The sequence below is a fragment of the Athene noctua genome, chromosome 4, assembly GCF_965140245.1.
Source record: "Athene noctua chromosome 4, bAthNoc1.hap1.1, whole genome shotgun sequence".
NCBI lineage: Eukaryota > Metazoa > Chordata > Aves > Strigiformes > Strigidae > Athene > Athene noctua.
In genome coordinates, this window is record NC_134040.1 from 68,725,998 (window position 1) to 68,748,876 (window position 22,879).

Genomic DNA, 22,879 nt, shown 5'->3' on the forward strand with positions numbered 1-22,879 from the left:
ATTGTTTTAAGAAGTATTCTCAGGTCAGGCAGTTAATGGGGAGATTACCTTTTTTCCCCCAGAAGTTCCCACTGGGAAATTAGTATAGAGTTAACATTCCTGCCTTGAATTTGATGTATTATAGAGATAACTTAATGCATTTATCTACGGCTAGTTGCTTTGAGAGTGTAAAAAAAATATTACAAGAAAAAGATACTCATTATGATTCTGCAGTGAGGTGTGGTTCAGCTCCAGCTACTGCTATCTCTCACCACCTGCTCCAAAACCTCACTTGGAGAAATTAATAGGATTTTTCTGAGGGTTGAAATGTTACATGCAGTTCAACTAAAGGTGATGGAATCAAGCACAAGAAATGTCTCATTTCGACTCTAATCTACTATTTTATTTGATATCAGAGGAAGGATATTCAGATCTGTATTCATTAACTTAAATCAGTGTGTGATTGCTTTGTATGCTTGGAGTGCTGGTCTGTAACTGAATTACCAATCACTTCAGCTAGTCCATGAGTGACTTACAGGGCTTTATTGCACATGAAAATGGTATCTTCATTACTTAACTACGTAAGGTAAATGTGCTTGCATTTCACTTTTGAAAAGAAAGAGTACTTTGCCATTGGTGCTTTAAAATGGACATATTTTTTTCCAGATGATTCTTCCCATGAACAAGAGTAGGACAGAATTCTGTAAAATGTTCATATTGGCCCTGACTCATAAAGGCATACAACTGGTAGAAGAATTTCAAAGCTCAGTTAGGGACAGTGGCTGATTACATGAAATGTTCAAAATAGATATATGAACATGTGCTTGCTAGGCTATCCCACCTATTCAGTTTCATTTCAGTTTCAGGTAGTTAATATTGCATTGATTTGATGCTGCGATTTTTCAGGCTGCTGTGGTTAAGGCTGTCATACCACTGTAATTTATTCACAGTATAAATGTGTTTAAAAGTTTAAAAACGTGACTTGGAGTGAAAAAGATGCCTTTACTTATTGTAAATGGTGTGAACTGATTTTGTTTTACATACTTTGAGAACTGCAAGCAACAGATTCTTTCAAAGCACTCAGTATGACAGATAATTTAAACAGCTGTCTGTCAGGTAGTGTGGAGATTTTCTCATCATCTATACAGAGAAGACTGCTTTCAGAGCTCATGTCAGCAACAGGGCTAGAGAGCTGAACAGAACGATTTTGCAACTGCTCTGCAGCCTGGAGGAAGGATTTATATTTTTCTTTGGTTTTCTGCCTTTTATGAATGTATTTGGTAGTTGCAGGACTCTGGTCTATATCCATAAAATGAAAAGGCTACTACATTGCATGTAGTGTGGATCTAAAATATTTGGGTGTGTTGCATTCCCTTGTGTGAACTATCTCAGAATGTCTGCAAATGTATGCTAATGAAATAGACTGTATAGCTCTGAGCAAGTCAGAGTAATTTTGTTCAATAATCTCGTAAATCTTTGAAATTGAGGATGTTGAGGGTTAGCTTGCTCAAAATATTCTCCCTGATACTAGTTATGAGTTGTTTTTGACAAAATGTCTTCCAGGCCAAAATGCTGGATTTTTTTTCCCTTTGTTTTTCCCTCGTATGAATGTAGCAAATTCCATAACACTTTAATAGTACAGTCTCAGAGGGTGTTTGTATAAACGTGGGATCTTGCAAGCAGGAAAACTTTTCTGTGTGATTGTACCTTGTGCAGATGTACTGACATCAGGGAGTTTATTCCACATCTAGTATTTGAAAAACAGGGTAAATAATGAATGAATAGTGCGTACCAAGCTCATACTTAAATAAAATACAGCAATGCTACTTACAGCAGAAGCAGGGTTGATCTATGCTGGAATTACAGTGAGTAGTTAGGAGAATAATCCAGGATTTCACCCATTTATTTTATATGTTGTTCATGTCAGGCAGGAGACTCTGTCTTTCACTTCCCAGGTAAATGCCCTTACTGCCGGAGCATTTTGTTTTGACATCAGTGTCCCTCTCTGTCTGTCATTCTTCTTAATTTTTCCTGTCTTGATTATTTTTTTCTGAAAAAGATCTCAGTAACCATAATTTTGTCCTGATGCAGAAAGGTGGAAAATTAACTTCTAGGTTTTTGGGAGCAGGAAGACAATTTCTTGCCCTTTACTGTTTTTAGGAAAGTTCAGTTATATTAATATAAATAACTCCTCAATCAACAAATATTAATTGGCCAGATTTATACATAGGTTTAAACTGTTGAAGCCATATTACATGAACACCTGGAAACATAATCATATAATTTTATTGTATTTAAAGACTATATTTGAGGGATCAGGAAATAGATGAGAATGAGTCACTATACATTATATATTGCAGTACTAATGTGGTTTTAATTTTACTCACACCCTTGCATCTGCCCCATTTTAAGGTGCTTTCATTTGGTGAGAGTAGATCATGATGAGATTCTGAAAAGTCATGACTGAAAAGTCATTCAGTCCTTTTACTGACTAATTAGCTTAGTCCATGTATTCAGCAACCTGATCCCGTAGTCTGGGACTCCAGAGTAATAAGGCCACGCTATTTTTGCTAAGTCAAAGAAATGGTCAAGATTCTGCTGATGGTAGTAGGAACAAAACCAGATCCGAAATTCATATTATTTCTTTTCCTGTATGAGTGTGGAAGACTGATACCATTTTTTTGCATGTGGAAAGAGGCTTTTTTTACAATTTACAATTAAACAGTTCCTGAAAAGTGCTAAAGCATTTGAGCATCTGTTGGACCTATAGAATATTTTTTGCAAACTTTATGGTACGTGCTCATATACGACCCCATTTTTTTGTTTGTTTTGTTTAAGTATTGCACACATTTCTTAAGTACTTTAGCAGGATTCAGTATGGAAACCTTAGAAAAAATATTAGGACTTTTCAATTAAATATGTAAATAGAACTGTTAGGTTAGCTAAAAAAAGGGAAGGTTTGGTCTGTGCTCAGATAGGTGAAGAGGAAAAACAATGCTTGCTCCTCCCCTCCTTTGTTTGCATTTGATCGTGGATGTTATTCTTTGGCAAAATTTTTGCATAACTTTAAAATTTTCATTTTTTTCTTAACTCCTTTTTCACTTGTAGTAAAATGCCTTTTGGCTTGACTTTGTAGAACTCATAATGTACTTTTGCTATAGAAGTAAGTAGGCAGACATCTTTGAGCTGCAAATACTGAATTTTTAGCAACTGCAGCACTTGAGCTTAAGTTTCTTTGGGTTTATTTCTTCTATTTTGATACAATAAAAATAAAATATATTCAATACCTTCATTTGTGGAGCAACTTTAAATTCACTTGCAATTAATACACTTGAATACCTAGTTTGTGATACTCACGCTATCATGCATGACCTCAACGTGCAGCTCCAGAAAATGTGTGTCCTGTAAGTCCCGTAGGACATCTGGCAGCCTATGGGGATGCCTCAGATACTCCAGTGTCTAAAATAACTCTTCCTACGTGTACTTAGTAACTTGAATAATTTCCTGAGTTTCATGAGAAAAGAGCATGTCTGTAAACACCAAAGCAACTTTTAAGAACTCTTGACATTTTTATAGGCTGTTAAGTACTGTTGTAATTAGTTGGTGTTTGTGTGGAAAGCATGGATGATATAAGTCATGACTTAAGTAATTTCAAATAAATACATGTTTTCAAGCGTACTATATGCCTGTTCCAACATAGAATCATAGAATCATTTACGTTGGAAAAGACCTTTAAGGTCGAGTCAACTGTTAATCTAGCACTGGCAAGTCCACCACTAAACCATGTTCCCAAGCACCACCTCTACAGGTTTTTAAATACCTTCAGGAATGGTGACTCAACCACTTTCCTGAGCAGCCTGTTCCAGTGCTTGACAAACCTTGAAGAAATTTTTTTTTAATATCCAATCTAAACCTTCCCTGGCACAACTTGAGGTCATTTCTTCTCATCCTATTACTCATTACTTTGGAGAAGAGACTGACACCTGTGTCATTACAGTGTCCTTGCAGGTAGTTGTAGAGAGCAGTAAGGTCTCCCCTCAGACTCCTTTTCTCCAGGCTAAACAACTCCAGTTCCCTCAGCTGCTCCCCACAGGACTTGTTCTCTGGACCCTTCACCAGCTTCATTGCTCTTCTTTGGATGTGCTCCAGCAACTCAATGTTGAACATGTTGAAGAGCCACCAGTATCACTACATTTAGCTTTGTCCTTCTGGAGATGCAAAAAATGGTTCATTTAACTTAAGGAATTTTGTCTTCCCCCGTGTATGGAACTGTTTTGGTTTCCTTTTGGCCCCATTAATACAGCAGTTCAGTCAGTGTTGTGGATCCTGGCATTACTTTCTGTTTTCTGGTACACAGAATCACGATTTCGTGTGCCTGTGTTTCTGGCTTTATCTTACACTCCAGGAACTTGCAGTGTTCAATTTTTGCAGTATTTCATTGTTACATGACGTCTTGAGATGTATGTGTTGCAGCATGTAGAAACCATTTTCCAAACTAAATATCAACTTAAAAACCAGATGTATTATGAAAAAAGTTCACTTGGTATGATCCTCTTTTCACATAGGTGATGTATTTCAACAATGTAGGTTTAATTCTGAAGGTTTTGTTTGTTTTGTTGTGTGTTTTTTTTGTTGTGTGATTTTTTTGTTTGTTTGTTTGTTTGGGTTTTTTTTTATCTTGTTCTGTCCTCACAGTGCTTAAAACAGTTCTCCAAAACAAGTGTTGCTAGTACTGAACTATTAAAAAGACTGTGAAAATAATTATGCTAATTATATAATTTTGACACATTGCTGGTTCTGTAGCAAGAAATTTGTGCCTTTAAAATTCAGTGTCTTATTTACTAAATGTACTTTGAAACTTCCTGAGGAGGCTAGCAATGTTTGCAGGAACACGGTTAACCTAGCCATATCACTACAGATTGCTTACCAATTGTGAGCTTAGTTTTGTGCACTGCAATTTAACTGTATTTGCTTTTGGTCTGATTTTTTTTCCCCCTTTAAGAAAAATTCTGGGGGGGGGGGGTTGTTGTTGTTTGGGTTTGTTTGGGTTGGTGGGTTGGTTTTGGTTTTGTTTTTTTATTTTCCTGTAGGCTTCCTTTTCTTTCTTTCATCTCTGTCAACCAGCTAAGTATACCAAAAGGATCTGTTTCAGGTCCATCTCATTAGAATTGTCTTCTGCTTTCTGTGTTCAAGTTTAAGAACTCCTTGCTCAGTGACTGATTTTGTTTAGGATACAGATCTGTCAGGCAATAATGACATTAGTGATAGATGTAAAGTGTTTTGATTTTGTTTGCTTGCTTGTTTGGTTTGGTTTTCTTAGTACTTTCTGTATTAGAACTCAAGAGAACTCATCTCATTCCAAAGCAGCTTCCTAAATGTGTATGACAGACCAAATATCTATAACTTGACAAGCCGGGAAGAGGTGTACCTCACTGTTGATGTGCTGTAGGAGAGTTTGAGGAAAAAAAATCTCATGGAGTTCAGATCTGTCCTACGTGTCATTTCAGACTTCCAAGCCAGTGGCAGATGCGCATATTGCAGTTTAGGTTGCTTATATTTCTGGGAATTTCTTATTCTGTAACCCGTGGTGGCTTTATATACTTGCTGTGAGTCCTTCCTAGCTGTGGTGACATCTCCAATTCTCTTCCATAAAGTAGGCCAATACAGGCCAGTCCCCAGAGTGATTTGGAAACTGTGGTGCATAGCAGAGTTGTGTACAAACTTGGGAGTTTGAGTCCAGGAACAAGGCTGGAGGCACCTGTATTACCTAGACTGAGTGGTGAGAATTAGATGCCTAACAATGAAATTGGCAACAGTTAACACCTAATGAAAAAGACATTAAGTCAGCCTAAATGACAGAAACCTGCTATTTAGAAGCTTCTAACTGAAACAGTCAAACTAAAACTGTTCCTCTGACCATAGCTCTGAGGCAAAGGAAGTGGCATTAATGGCCAGATCGGCTATAATGGATTTAAAGGCTATGGTTGTGTAGTGCTTGGGATGCTATGCCGATGTTCCACCCTTCTGTTGGAATAGCTCGATCATGTAGAAAGAAGTGAGATGGTCTGGAAGCTCAGAGGATGGTAGAAAAGGGAAGCTGGCATTTTGCCTTATCTTTATGGAACACAGTTGGGGCCAGGATGAGAATGATATTTTTTTTACACATGAAAAGAGAAACAGTTGTACAAACAGGTCTCATTTTCTTTGGGATGTACTAACCTCAAGGATTCTCATTGGATTGAAGTTGTTCATCTTCATTTGTATTAGTAGGCCTGTATTTTTGAATCTGATATTGTAACAGAAAATACGTCTTTTGACCTCTTTTAGGAGAGATTGCAGTGTGGTTTTTGAGTTGTTATCCTGGAGTTATGGTTTGTATTCTATGCTCATTATTTTAGGTAGTAAAAGGTAACATTGTTTTTGAGATGCATTGGCCATGAGCAGTATGGTACTTGCTTTTTCCATGAGTCTAGTTGCTTCATTGTTTCTAGATTAAATTCAGTGTAGGGAGGTTAATCTGTAGAGTTCTGTGTGTGGTTAGTTCTATCTATGTGGGTAGAGATTTCTTCTTGTTTTGCTGTTAGGGCAACTACGTTCATGGACACTTGACAATAGGCACTAGATCTAAAGATTAGGATGCTGTTGACAGGATGTTTTTTATGAAGGATGGTCAACTTTCTATGTGCTTTTCATGATTTCTCAGACAGTGTTTCATCCAAAGTATTTGCTGAAGGAGCTGTTTGGAAAATGAGAACAGGAATTATTTTTAGGAATGATGTTTTCTTTTTGGCCATCAGATAAAATAAGATTAGCCTGTTTATTTCTTTATAATATTCATGCAGGAAATTATTAATTCATATCATGGTCCATTTCTATGAAGGAGAAAGTAGGAGACAGCAATAAAGCACTCATCTTTTTTTTTCCTCCTTCGTTTTTTTTTTCTGGATTACTGAGCACAAAGAGTGGAAGTTCCATTTAGGGTAAAGTGCATAGGAAAAATAGGTTCCTGTCATCCTTTAGAGGCACATAATATGTGCTATACACTATGCTGATTTTTCACTTCCTGTGCAGAAGCAGGAAGCAAAATTTCAAGGAAAAACACGCTTACAAACAAATAAAACAGTCTTGTCAAGATCTGGATTATTCATACATAGCATGAAAAGTGAACAGTTTAAACCTAGAAGTCAGAATAATAGCATGAATAACTGTAGTGATACGCTGTTGAATAGCAAACGAGGGCATCAAGAGAAAAATGAACAGAACAGCCTTGTTCTGGTGTGTCTGTACCTTTTTACAGGCAATGGAATAACAGTGATCACAAAATGTTATGCAGCCCTCAGGAATAGGTTTACTAGACTTTCCTTCAAAATCTCTATTCAGTTGATGTAACTCACTCTGACAGCTACTACAGGGCTGAATCCTGAAAGGTCCTGGGTGCTTGGCATGCCAGCAGCAGTGATCTAGAATTGGAAAAGCTCAGCAGGGCTGTGCTTCACAGGATTTGTGCTAGGCTTCCCCATACATCTGAATACAGTTCATCCCATTTTAGCTCACCCGCATAATTATTAAAAAATACATGGAAAACGGTTGGAGTTTTAAATTAATAATAAACATTACAGAGAGTTCACGCATGGCTGAATTTACATGGTGAGTTTTCTATTACATCCATGTCTGATGATGGGCTGAGGCTGTAATTCTAATCCTGTGATGATGTCAACTGGGTACCAGTGCATACTACCATTCTTTCTTTTTTGCATATCTGGCTTTCCTTCCCTCTCTGAAGGGTGTTTTTGAAGGAACAGTCAGTGCTCTGTCACCTCCCTCCCAAATGTCAGCAAGAACTCTTGCCCTGTTGCTCCATAGGGCTTCTGGAAATGCTGTACACAGGTAGTCACAGTTGAGTAGAACACACAATGCTTATTTAAATCCTGCCATTTGCTTAGGCAGCAATGCTACCAGCACTTAATGATTAATTTGGAATATACTAACTGCTTGTCCTAAATAAACTATGATTAGTAAAATAAAAATATAGGAGAGAAATCTTGTTGACCAAAACAGGCTAGAGTTAAGGTCTGCATATGCACCTCTCTGTCTTTAAAATTGTTCCTCTTCAGATTCATTATCTTTGGATCTTTAGCCATACATCTCTTCTCATAGTGAATGTCATGGTAGTTTAATTTTTTGAGAAATGGTTAATTTTAATCACATCTAGTTGAAATTCATTGTAAGCTGTAGTTATGTTTATAAAAGGGATAACTGTAATTAAACCATCATCATTGCGGTTGAGTTTTTTTATAAAATGGCAGGTAGCAGTTACTGATTCGTCTAAAAATGTAATTCCTTGATGGTATTTCTTTCAGTAGTTTATTTTTCACAAACTGTTTGACAAGTGAAACAAACCAAAATGGCTCTCCAGAAAATATGTATGTGTACCATTTTATGGTAATGATAATCCACCACTTTTTGGATTCAGGCAGTGAATCACAGAGAATGGTTATTTGTTCACCCTTTGTGCATAGTCTAAAAAATGTATACAAGAAAGATTTTTTTTTTTTTCAATGGGAATTGAAGCTTATGATGTTGTGGTTTGTTTCTTTCTTTAATTTCTAATTTCATGTTCTGAAACTTGGAAGATATGTTCATTTAGCAGAAGCTTAACCTACTATCTGTTGTTTTGTAACTGAAAGACTAAAAACTAGATTGTAACATTGGAGAAGAGAGCTCTTCCCCTCCCTAGCATGACTGTAGACTTGCTCCTAGTAGGTAGAGGTTACAAGTGATTGGGTCTTAAAAGAAGGGACATGTGTCAGTTTAAAAAAATTAATAAATGTCCATGTATAGTGTGAAAGGGATTGAGGACATTTATTATAACTTTTAACATTTTGTGTTTGGAGTCCTCCAAAATAGAAGTTCTTTTAAAAAGTGTAAGTGTAAGATAAATAGTTAAACTTGAAAATATTTGTGAAGTCATTTTTTCAATGGCATATAAAAGAGTATGTGTTACAAAAGAATACGTGATGGTGATTAAACAATTCATAGTGACTGGGTGCGGTATAAAGTTTTCCTGAGTAATCATTTAGGATTATCTGATTAGCATGAGTGATTTCACTTTTAAATAAACTTTCTAACTACTTATTTTGCAACTTTCAAGTAGCCTTCTTTGACTGTTGGTAATGTATTATGGCCGACACTACAGGTTTTGATCTATGCCAGTCAGCTGCAGCCAGGGTCCAGGCAGGGCTTAGGGAAAGAGCAGGCCAGAACCTCTTGGTGGTAGGCAATCTGGAGTTGGCCACCTTGTTTCTAAGGGAAAATGCAAGTTGCCCAGCCAGTGGCAGTGGGGATGGAGAATATGTAGAGGCTCATCTTGTTTGCTGTATCACTATTGTATTCACTATTTTTGGACATCAGGCATTTGCCTGGCATGTGGTAGGTGACTTCAGATCCTCCTCCCTGCTTTATCTCCTGTTCCTGTGATTTTTGCATATCCTTCTTCTAGAATAGATGATCTGTCAGAAGTACATTGTAGGCAGGAGTGAATGGGGACATGTAGAAAGGAGTGCATCGCTTTGGAACTCTTTTTTGACTAGCAGAACCAGAGGGGCAAGCCTTGTCAGCGTGGCACAATTAAGGACAGCCTTGAGTTCTCACCAGTGTTCCAGATTTTCTGTTATCCACCTCCACAGAGAGGTGTCAGAAGTGTCTCTTTTACCATTCTCCTTGTATGACTTGACCTTTGCTCCAGAATATTTTATAATAGGAACCGGTATGCTCCTGCATGCATGTTTTCAGTATGAAAAAGTTGACACTTCTTGTGCTATAGAAGATACTTACAAAACATAAAGCAAATTTAATTGACTTATCTTTACATGTAGCTTAATTGGAAGAAATCTCTAGAGACAGGCATAACACTACTTTCCTAGTAACATACTAAAATCTTTTTTTCTGGTTGCAATATTTTGTGGTTTCATGTTACATTAGTTGTCAGTTTCTAAATAAGTTCACTAAAATGAAAAGGGGGAAAAAAATAAGTTGCTGTGCTGTCAAAAAAAGGCTATATATTTTTCTGACAAAAGATTCTGAATGTACTGTAATGTATCCTTCAGGGAAACTGGGTGCTGTTTTTCCTATTCCTTTTCTGGAATTCTTATTAATATTAACTTCTGGCAATGCATTACAGTGGCACTACAAACCCCAGAGCCTGTTTCAGCTGCTCATGCTGCCAAGTGTAATTCATGTATAAGTTAGACATGATACTTTTTTTGGGAGAAAAATACATTGCTATTTTAAGAGCACCCCTGTGTTGGTTGCTTTGCTGTGTTTTTTACCTTGTGTGGCATTAGCAGAAGTAAAATGTCTGATATAAGAAATTGATTGTTTTACTGTGTCTAATTTAGTCCTGAATGTGAACAGCAGTGTTTGCATTATTCTAGACTTCTGTTTTAACTGTCACAGTGGTGTGTAGTTCTAGTCTGGGATTTGATATTTCCCCTCAAGAAGAAACGTAATTCGGACTGAAGAGTGGCTTTTTTGATACCAAGCTGCAGTGTGAGGGCTCTCTAATATCAGACAGTCCTTCATTTACAATAATGTTTGATAGGTTTCAAGGCCCTGAACACAGAGACTTTTTTCAAATGGTAGGCTAGTGTTCCACTAGGCTTTAAAAATGAACTAATTTTTGAAGTGGATTTGTCTTCAAGCCTCAGTGATTCTGTGGGGGTTGTGTTTTTTGCAGGGTTAGGATTTTTTTGTGCATGTTTTTAGGGTGTTTTTTTGTGAATGTTTTCTTTTAAAATTATTTACTGAAAGACTGAGTTTACCTTATGCTCAAGTTGAACAAAGTATATATGCTCTGGAATAAAATGTATGGTCTAAATATTAATCTTTAGGGAAGAGCAATGGAAAGGGAAATGCTTCTGGCAGTCACTTTGTAGCATAGGATGAGACAGTAGATTACAAAGGTGAAGATCCTGATGTTGAATGCACACTATTATCAAACAGATATAAATCATATGTGTAATCATCTCATATAAATCACACCATTAGAACTCACACCATTATAAGTCAGAGACTTCCGATCTGATTGTGAATCAGTGCTTTTTCTGAAGTCCTGGTATTCATTTCAGGTTATTTCCATTTCCTCAAGGGTATCGTACACTAGTGACAAGGGGAGTGTTGAAGATGATGGGAAGCAGTTCAGAGCCCTTGGGGTATTAATTTAGACTGGTCTGCACCTGTCAGTAGTTTTGAGGGATTTGAACTACTTAACCTTTTTATCAATTACTTTTTGCACCAGACTGCTAGAATATACGAGATTGCTAATTTGAGACTACTTTGTTTAGAGTTCCAAAAGCCTCTAAGTACTTCTGCATTTACAAGCAGGTATTGAGAGTGATTGCGCTGTGTTTGGTAATTGTGCAAACAGTTTCATGGTAGAACCCTTCAGCAACTGTAAATAAGAACTAGTTTGTACTGCAGAGTGTTGTCTGCATTTATTTGCGTTACATTCCTGTTTGGATGTCCCTGAAGGTACTGCAGGTTTATTATACTAGCCATTACACAGCCATATAGTTAAGTTCCAGTCCTTAGCTCAAAAACCTCAGAACTGAAGTGTACAAGGCAGACAGAAGAACTTTCTTCCTCTTTTCATATGCAGTGCGAAAGAGGGGTGGAAGGAGATTACTCAAGGTCATAATGAATGTCTACAGCAGAGCTGGAAATTAGTCTAGATTTCCTAAGGGCTGGTGAGAAAGCAAGAATTCCATTTGACAGAAAAAAAAATCATTGTTTTAACATTAGTTTCCTTTCTAGTGAGTGACAGAAAATAATCCATCAGAAATTTTTTTATGGGTAAGGAAAAAAGACAGAAAACCTTGAAGAGGGGAGAAAGACACAGGAAGAGAAAACAAGTAGGCAGGTGGAAGGGAGAGAGAGAAGTATGTCAGAGCATTTGTATGAAAGGGGGAAAAGCAGTTACTTTCTCCTCTGCATGATTCAGGTACTTGAACTGATGTATTGTTTTAAATAAGTGCCAATTAGAGAACATTTGTCCTTTTCCTTATGTTTGTGACCCAAAACTCTATTTTAGATCTTAGAAATTCTCTTTTGGGATGAGAGGGAAGAAGGAAATAGGGAAAAGATCTATTACAACAAAAAGTTTCAGTTGTCAGAAAATGAATGCTTTACCAAAATGTTTCTGACCAACTCCATTCTTAAATCCCACTAAATTACTACACTGCACTGCTTTCAGTCAAGAATCATTATATTCCAGGATGTGCATAGTCCAAAATAAGAGATTAACTCTTACACATCATCTCCTTTGGAGAACAGTCACGCTCAGACAGAAAAAATTGAACAACTTGGTTTTTCTGGCATATTGTTTTAAAGCAGGTGTGAATTTCAATATTGTTTTTAAAAAAGAGTATTTCAAATTGCATTTAATACTAACTTTCTAGGTGGTGACAGAAAAAGGACTTTGCATTGATTACTGGTACCCAACGTAATCTCATAGTAGTAGTTAAAGACAAAAGTAAAACCAAGAATATTGCAGAAGTAGATCCTAAACATAGACCTTTCCTGGCCATGGAATACAGGTCTTCCAAGACATGAGTTACAGTGTAAAATCTATGATGTATAATCTGTGAAATACTTAATCCTTTACTTCCTAGCTGAAATATATGACTTTATTTTGCAGTTGTAAAAATTCAGATGGATTTTGTTGGTTTTATTCTATTGTCATCAGGTATCTCTAGCAGCAAAGTGAATTAAATGTACCTTGTATCATTAAAATATGTGATTCTTAGGGGTTTGTGCATAGTCTTGTTCTGTAGCAGGCAAAGCTTCTTCTCTTTCACAATTGGTCCTCTTTTGGTACTATTGTGCATGGTGAGAGGACTTTTTGCTGAAGGCTTCCCGCAAAGTTTTGTGTTGTCTAGATATCCTGGGCCCTCATAACTGCTCATTATTCTGACTGAAAATACAGGATTGAGACCTTTAGTTTCATGTAATATTTTAAGGAAAGCAACATTGAATGAGAAAGGCAAGTATGAAAACCTGCTCGTCTCTGGGCTGGAGGTATTATTTCTCATTTTTATATTAGCTGTAAATATAAAATACTTTGTACAGAGATGGTAGATGATCACCAGGGTAATGAAATACCTTCTAACAAACAATAAATGTCTGAATATGGCGATGACTACTTTTTTCCAGACAGTTATAATTTAATAATGTAACAACCTCCTAAATTTCAGAATGGTAAGACCTGGTGGTTTGCATACAAATGAATCATAGAATGGTTTGGTTTGAAAGGGACCTTCAAAGATCTAGTCCAATCCCCATGAATGAAATTTAAAAAGATCTAGTTTTAGGACCTCAAAACTGTTTTCTTCTGCTAACCAATATTGCTTTTATTTTGAATGAGTTCTGTTTCAATCACACGTTGCTTATGTGTTACTAGATTGTGAGTCATTTTAATAATGACTCACATTTTAATGATAAGAGTTACTGCTTCTTTTATGATGAAGGGGAATAGTACTTTATCGTCCTTCTCTTAATCACTTTCATATTTTCTTGGTTGTACTGGTGGCTGTACATCAATTAATAATACGAGGGAATCAGTCTTGTGGGGGGGATGTTAGAAGTAACCAGATTGGTAGTTCTGGTTCTGTTTCTCATTGTCTATGAAGAACACAGATTATTTTTGGCATTTTCATAGTTGTTTCTGTTGCCATTGAAGAGAAGGAGTTGTTTAAAGGCACTGATTTTTGCAGCATCTGTTATCATTTTTCTTTAATATTAATACAGATCAAATCTTTGGCAGTCTGATCAGTTTAAGACTAACAGAAGTTCTACTGTAGTGTCTCTAATTACAGGGAAGGGGGAAGGAAATATTTCATTTAAATATTTGCTTTTGGTATGCAGTAGAACACATAGTTAAGACTATAGCATACTTGTTATTAAAGACAAAGTTTTGCATCCTCTGCATATGAAGAACAGCTTGAAAATTGGTTTGACAGCATAGTGATCATGAGCCATTTATTATACAGAAATGGGACTAATTTGATCAGCAGTACTTTGAGGTATTACTTCAGACAATGACTGGTTGTGTAAAGAGGAGTGTAATGAGTCAAGGGTTCTTACGAGATTAATGTTTCCAGGATGATCCTGATGTGATACAGTATCTAGTGATTGGCTTAGAGTAAAATTTAATTTATTTAGATGTGATGATGATGTCAGGGACAGTAGGTTCCTGTGTGTAGAGAGACAGAGGAAAATAAATACTTTGCAATCTATAAAGAAATGATGGGATAAAATGGGAGAATACAAATTCAAGCTGTCTTTTCCTGCTAATTCAAGTTCCATTTTTAGACTCAACAAATCCAATGTTAAACCTCCACTAATAGTAATTCTGTCTTGGGGAAATTAATTTTTGCTTCCTCCTTTCTAAAAAAAAGCTAATTAAAAAGTTTCACAAAAATCACTAAAGACAGAGCAGGCTGTAAAACAGAAGAGAGATATGAAAAAGACCAATCCTGTCCTCTTAGTATTACTGTTTGTAATTGGGCTTAAATTAAATGTGTCAAATCTGTGTTCCTGGATATCACATCAGTAATAAGTGCTTTAATTGCTAAACTTCTTTCTAAAAGCTAAGAATATATTCCAAATAATCCTGACCCAGTGACTAGAATTCATCCTGTGATGGTGACATGTGAAAGAGGGGCAGAAGATACACCTGCTAAATCGTTTCACTGGTCATTGATTTCCTATAGGTTTAAACAGATCGGTTGCCCGTATCTTCCAGAATATTTGGACAGATTTTCCTTGAGATTCTCTTCATCTTTTCCCTATTAGTTCAGCCTCTGCTCTCAATCCTTTTCTTACATTTGAAGTACCTGGTTAGCCTGGAAATGTGTTGGTTTTATTTATCACTTCATTATTCTCTTCAAAGGGTTGTTTGCCTCAAGTCTCATTTACTCTGTTTTTCTGCTAGTTCATTTTCAGTTGCCAGCAGGTATTTTGTAATAGCAAGTACACATCTCCATGGCTTTCTTCTCTTTTTATTTGGTCTGTCTGGAAAGTGGAGTGACTGAGCATCTCAGGCAGGAATTTCTCTTCAGAATATATTTCACTTTAAGGTCATACATTTGTATCTCTAAGATCATGTACTAAGGTCTTGGCACTGAAGAAACTAGTGGTTTGCCAAGAAGAGATCAGTAGAAATGTTGCAGTGCTGCCATGTGCATACTAACGCAATGTCGAACAGTGGAGCAACGGATATTTCTATTTTTGATCTGAGTATAATGTTGATGCATTGGTGTTAGTTTTCTCAGCGTACATATCACTGGAGTTTCTATCTGTTAAGTATGCTGCCCCAAGTTCTTCTTGTGAGGTAGCATTTGATACTATTTCCTTAATGTCACTGTAATATTTTGCTTTGGATTAAAGGGTGATACAGTCTTTACATTTTGGAAAATCCTGTTGAGAACACTATTCAAGACTAGTAATCGCTCCCCTTCTACTTTTTCCTAGCTTATAGTTTTCATAGACTCTCTGCTAATGTAAATAGAAATCTTGACAGGGAGGTTAGCATTTCCTATGCTACTTAATAGGGTTGATGCTCTTAACTGCTTTCCTCTTTCACACTGCTTGCATCTGACCTAATGGCCTCTTTTTGACATTAGCTTGCTCCAAACTGATCTACATTTTGCTGTGATTTGGTAAAAGCTGTCATACATTGCCAACTCACAATTTGCGAGTTGGGATTTAAAGGGGTTTGATGGGTTCCCTTCTGTGACTGCTGTGCACTAGGCTGTTACTCACAATGACTTCATCTTCCATAGGTGCTTTAAGTATTTAATACTTTTTTTTTTTTTTTCCCAGTGTAGGCAAAATACCAGAAAGCACCAAATTCACTGCAAGTCCTGTCTTTGCAAAGGACCATTAAAAAAGATTGCTTTTCTCCTCTGACCTGCCAGTATTTGGATTGAGCATTTGGTACCTTATGTGAACTTGTTACAAGGGATCTGATCACAGGTAGATAGGCTTTGCTGAAATACTTGCTCTTTTGGTTCTTAATTTTACTCATTTGGATCTTATTCTATTCACAGTACACGTATGATTTTTTTTTTTTTTTTTTTTTTCACTGAAGCCACTCAGACAAACCACTCAACAATGCGTCCATTTTTATAGAGACTAAAATTTGCCATACATAGAAGATGGTTCTCCACTAAAAATTGTATGGTTAATTATAGTAATGGTAGTTTGGTCATTACATTTGTAAACAGAGTAGATTTTCCAATGATAGATAGCCCAGGTCTTTGAACACAAAAAGGAAGTCTTTCTTTATTCTTCAGTTGCAAGTCACCCTTAGATCAACTTCTGTTAATTTTAATGGTTTCTAAGGTGTTAGTCCCACTCTTGGTTTTACTGCTGCTTAAAAATCGAAAAAAGCATTTTGCTCTTCTTTTACTCTCATTTCCCCAGTCTCTGATGTAGGTGCCCTGCTGAATCTGCTAGTGTGACTCATCTGGATGATGCTGGCGTCATGATGCAGATAAGTCTTTTCCTGTATTGTAAAGCAAAGATGCTACTTCCTTGTGCTTGGTATCATTATCAAATAGTACAAGTTCTGCACAGTTTCGGATAATTACAAATGCCAGTTGCCAAGGAGCTTAACCATTCAAGAGGCAAAGAATTGTAGGGCTGAGCAACTTTTGCTGCTGAAACTGAAAGTGGTTGAGGTCATGCCGTTTTAAAGTGAGACAGAAAAGCAGTGTATGTAGGATTTTTAGCTGAAAAACACCTCTGAGAACAGCAGCTTGTCAGCAATGACACAGCATTCTTTCTAGCTATAGTACGGAAACAGAAAGGGACACCTTCAGTGGTTAAGCTCTTTGGCATGAGAAAACATCAAGGAAATTAAGTCCTTTAACTGAATAAATTACACTTTTCCAGTGATGATTTTGCAGGTGTTCTTTCTTGGCTTTGCCTTCAATTTTCTTTTATTTTTTTTTTTTTTTTCTTTCTTGTTTCATTTGTCTCTCTCTTTCCATTTGCTGTTAACAGTTTTGTCTTTCTTTTCTGGCTTCTCCTTACTTATAGAAAGTTGTATTAGCTCAGTCACTATTGTCATAAACATACTCATACTGTGGAATGAGATAAGTATGAGGTACATCTAATGGTACTGAAAAAATAAAAAATACGAAATTTGCACAGTCTGCTGTAAGAACATTAGGACACAAGTCTTCTTTGATCTACACTATGCTGTATTGATTTAACTTTTAGGTCACTAATTAGTATGACTGTTTGGCCTTTACTACAGCCTTTAAAAGCAAGTCCAGTGTTTCAGCTAATTTTTTTTTACTTGCAGTGAAGGCTTTATTTCTTAAGGAGTATTCCAGAATATGAGTGTCTTACAAGAGAGTTATACTGTCATAATCAAAAGAGTGTCATTAATTCTGGTACAATTTGTGCTGGTAATAACTCTATAAATGCAAGTTCTTAGATATTATTTTTTTTTCTTTCAAAGATAACCCTTATTTTAAGGTACTGGAAAGGTACCTTAATTTTTTCCAAATACCTCTCTATGAAATGTTACTGAGGGCTTTAACGTAAAAACCCACCCTATAAAAGGTATTGCTGATACTGCAGTTTAACATCCATTAATGATAACATGTAGGTTAAAAGACTTTCCTTTTGCAGTGTTTGAAACTCTGAAATGGTCTATGCAGACATACTCAACAAAAATTAGGATAGCTTAGCTAAAGTCGTAAAGTTAATGTGCATTTTAAAATCTCCCAACAAGAGCATGCTCTGGTGAACTAAACCCCCTTAATTTCTGTATGTTAGTGCCTAAAGAGAATTTTAGTGTACTTGGTGCCATTTAATGTTACAGCTTTCATTGCTTAGCTCCTGTAGTGTACGTGAGACTCCCTCATGATTGGTGAGGTATGGTAGGAGACACCAGTGGGTCAAAGACATGGTCCTGCCCTGGAAGGAGAGTGACTTAGATTTTTGCCGTATTTGTCATCTTGACTGCCTGTGATTTTGTATAAAACTAGTAGGAAGTTTTTTTTGATCCAGTCAAAAAGTTGGCCATATGGACAGCTTACAACTCAACACTTACTGCAGTGCTACCATGTTAATAATCTAAAGGACTACAAAAATTTAAAAGGGCAAATGAAGTTGAAAGTAAAAGAAAATTAATGTTTACACCATTCTTTGAATGAATAATTCTTTAAATCATTTGGTATCCCCCAAAAGGAATCTGAGACAGGGTAAGCTTTTCAATGGAGTGTGTGTGATAAACACAGGCCAAGTAGGATTTTTACATAAAGGATAAATAATGTTTGAGATATCCTTTGCCTAAGGTACTTAGGATATGCTTGCTCAAAATTTGACTTCCATGGTTGTCATTTGAATTTGTTAAGTAAAGCTGTGATTTAAAACATTTACATTAAAAAAAAATCATCTGTCTCCCATATCTGTGTGAAGCAGGTTCAATCTTTTTGCCATGAACAGTGTTGCTTAACCTTTTATGTTGTATCCCTGCTCCATATTGTTCTGGACTTTAATTTTACACTGAGGGTTATTAATCTGTTTCAACACTGTCTGTGGAACACAATACTTTTTTTCTCTGAAAGCTCATGCAATTGGGCCGACTTACAGCAAATAACTCATTAATTTTAGGTTAAGTCCCTGACTAGCATATTTTACAGTACATTCTGCCTTTTTAAACTAGTAACAATACCAATATAAAATATTTTATATTTTTAAGCACAAAAAATGCATATACCTCCTTTAATATTCGCACTTATATAATGAATGATACATCTGCAGTATTTTAATGTACACCGTATTTCCCCAAGTAATTAAGAACAAATGAAAAGCAGTCCCTTTACTCTGAAAATATTTTAAAATCATCTTTTGAATATACAAAGTATACATATATCTTATGCATTGCATGCAGATTTCTTAGTCATGAAAACAAAACTGATTTTTATGTTAGGATAGCATGATTGTCCATAAATGTTCTTTGCACGGTTTTCTACTTACAAGACTTTCAAGATACTATAAGGTAATGACTTCAAGTCGTAGGATACTGTATTAAGCAGAAAAGGAGGAGAGGTTGTGCCTTATTTCTGACTTCCAGTAGCCTTTGGTTTTCTTCCCTTTTTTTTTCTTCCCCTTGTTCTTTTTAAAGTCAACTGTCAAGATACTATGTAATTTACATTTATATGTACAATAGTTAACTATATTTTTTTGTCTGTTATGCTTTGTAATTTTTTTAAAAAATCTGTAAATATGCATCTTTTTGTCAGTTACATATCAAACCTGCAGGCTGCTATAAAAAAACCCCCAACTTTTATTGATTTGCATTTTTATCACCATTCAAATTAAAAGGGAACAGTTCCTATATTCATTCCCATTGTGCTGGATTCAGTTCAACAATATGTGCTATACAGTTGGTGAAGAAAAGCTCTGCTGAGAGAAGGGATCTGCATATAAATTGATCAAGACATATGGTTAAAGTGTCTTATAAAGGTTCAAAATTTTTTCTACCATTCTGGCAGTCTGTCTCCATCGTAAATGTTGATGAGGTTGACTAGCATTTATTTGACAGAAGATAGCAACAAGTTCTCTGTTATTTATCATTGTCTAAACAAATTTATTCTCACTTTTACATGAAATATCCTAGTAAAGCTAAAGACTATAAAAATGCAACTTTGTCATGGATTCATTAAAAACAAACGCATCTATGCACAGAATTGCTCTGCCTGACGCTGTAAACTCAAAGCTGTATAAAATCACTGCCTTCAGTGAGCTGACTGGAAAACTACATTTTCAGTGGGGTTTTATGGCAGTGTCTGCAAGGTGATGACATTATCTGGGGACATGAGCCTTGATGGCTGAGGGTGTGTTGGGCACAAAGCCCTGTACTGTAGCTCTTTGACCAGCACTGGCATGCTGAGGTATGATGGATTCCCAGGGCTTCTGTAGTAGAAGAGTTTTCTGTCTCTGTGAAGAGCGAGGCTTCGGTTTTTCCTGCACACAGCCATTCTGTGTCTTACGATGGTACCTTGAATTAATCAAGTGCTATTTGCACAATGGTGAGTGAGCTTGGTTTATTAAGCTGCTCATGTTTGATCTGCTTCGTGTTTCAGTAAATAGCACAACTTCCAGTGACTCCAATGAGAATAAGATTAAGCTGTTACTGTATTTCATGTTTGCATAATAAAATGGTGGTTCTTGCAAATATTTTTCAATGGTAACTTCAGGTACTGAAATGCCAGCTTTGCTCAGGACAGCTCTGAAATTGGCTTTGTGTTTCAGAGGATGAACTGAGGCACTTCTGCGTCAGTTCAGACAAGGTATTTCACAGTATCTCCAAAAAAGGATGCTTGATGAAAAGGTGAAAGAGCTGGGGTGGGTGGGGGGGAACCATCCCAGTACTGGATTATGTAATAAGTTCAGCTAGATGATCTACAACATTTTTAGCATGCCTTAATATAGAGAGCAGGAAAAAAAGTCTTCATGTGCTTAAGCCTTTTCTAAAATATGAAGCATTGGGGGTACCTATGATACGGTAACAAACTGGCAGTGTTTGTCTGAAATACGGAAGCCTTTCTGTCAATTTGTTGTCCTTTAGGGGACGAAGGCTAGTAAGCTCAGAGGACTTCTTAAAGCAGTTTGCTTTTAGCCAGGTTGAAAGCAAGGAAGCAGGACTACACTAATAGTGAGGAGCTAGTTCACAAGCAGAGCTGTTCTGAAATAAGCTTGGAAGATCTGAGACTGGGGAAAACATGTGAGCTGAAATTTTCAGGTTTCCTCGCTGACAAGTGAATCAGAATAAATGAGATTTTGATTCTATACTGATGATTTTGTTTCAGAGGAAGTTGGAGAACCCATTTACTGTTGGTCAGACACTGTAAATTTGTCCTTTTTAATGCAGCATCCTTGTTCTGTGGTTTATATCACTGTCAATGAGCTTTATTTAGATCAGGCCATGTTCTCCAAAACAAAATGTTTTTAAACAGTATTCAGAGTAATTATGTATTTTGTTATATGCAGGTGTTACGCAGAGTTTCTTTTTGTTTCCTATAGTAAACACTAACTAGATTTATACAATGGAACTGACATTGAATATGTGATTAGAAGAGCTGATTTCAGCTTTGTCTCATGGATCATGAATTCAAGTGAATGAATACACACCTGTGCTTTAGTGGTGGCTTGCCACCTAGGATGAGCCATATGGTTAAATAAGTGTTATGGAACAAACTAGGTGCATGCCACAGCTGAGATCTAGGCATACCCTTCACTTCACTGCTTTGCATGCCATATGCTACAAAATGCTGTGTTTTGTTACATTACATCCTGATAAGGTGTATTTATAGAAGCTATTCTAAAAGCCTGATGCTGTATGCCTTAGAATGCTGTATGTGCAAAAACTGGTTACTCTGGGCAAACAGTGTGAGATGCTACATTACCCTGAACAAAGTTATCATAATACACGTAGTATTTCAGTTAAATACAAGAAGTGTGGGTTATAGAGATAAATAATATTTTTAATAATCATGATTTGGAGTAATCTAAATGTTGTTTCCTCATCTAACTGTGGAAAAATACCAAAAAAGGCAAGCATACAACCCCCCAACCATATTACCCAAAACTTGAAATAGCTACCGAATTTCTAGTAGGGGAAACACTAGAAAGCATATTCTTCCCTTCGGTATTAGGGTAGAGAAAAAAGTCTTTGCTGTTTAACTTCAACGGTTGATCAAGCAGCTGTTTCTTAGCTATGAAATTTGTGGCCCTCATCAATGAAAGAGTAATACCTGTGTCATTCAGAATTTAACATTCTGATATTTCTATGAGGAGGCAAGAAATATTTTCAGTCTACAAATAAAACCAGTTTGATTTGGCAAAAGTAACAGGATGTTAGTAAAGTTGAGGCAAAGTAATTTTTTTAAACTGTAGGAGCTCAGTTGTGTTTTGTAGCTCTGAAGTCTGTTGAAGACTGGACTACTCTGTCTGCATTGCACAGCAACCTCTCCAGCTGGCTTGTGCTAGAAATTTTAAATAGCCACTTGTAAGTATAACAAATCAGTCTACAAGATCTACAGCATGATTTACTGTCTTTTGCCAGTGTCTGGTGTTCACTTCATGAAACGGACACCGAAATCATGACAGTTGTTTGAAAGTCATGCGTTTTTAAAACTAACAGGAGAAAAGAAGTAATATTTTGTTGGGAAGTGACACATTTAAGATTATTTAAATCAGTTAGGACATCAAACAACTCACAAAACCAGACACTAATGGTAGGACTGTTCAAGATGTGGGTAAACAGTATGGGGTTGGGGGGGGTGTGTGTGGGGGTGTGCCTTTTTTTTTTTTTTTTTTTGGGGGGGGGGGGGGGAAGCTGGTATAACCTGTTCATATAATAGTGAAAAAATAAGTACTCGTTAAGATCAGGGATTTAAAGAAGGCTTGAAGCGTAATACTTCTGTTCTTGGGGTAAACTCCTTCTGAAACTGTTGGCAGTGAAAGAACCCGAAAGACGCAATTGATACTAAATTTATAAAGACCAACATAACCAGTGCCAGTGGTATGCCATCAAACCAAATTTTACTTCTGTCCAAATGGAAATATGTTCTTCATGCCTGAGGAAAATACATGGGTGCCTATACCTGAGTGGTTGAGGTTTTTTTGAAGGAAACTTCCTAATCAGCCCCTGTACTCGGCACTGGGGAGGCCGCCCCTCGATTCCTGTGTTCAGTTTTGGGCCCCTCACTACAAAAAGGACATTGAATGACTCGAGCGTGCCCAGAGAAGGGCAACGAAGCTGGTGCAGGGTCTGGAGCACAGGTCGTACGAGGAGCGGCTGAGGGAACTGGGGGTGTTT

The 22,879-nt window shown here is 36.6% G+C and overlaps 1 protein-coding gene across 12 annotated transcripts in view; it reads left to right on the forward strand.

Moving 5' to 3' along the window:
- Positions 1-22,879, forward strand: part of GRIA2 (glutamate ionotropic receptor AMPA type subunit 2) — a 101,219-nt gene that overhangs the window by 7,549 nt on the left and 70,791 nt on the right. The gene's annotated exons all lie outside the window — the stretch shown is intronic.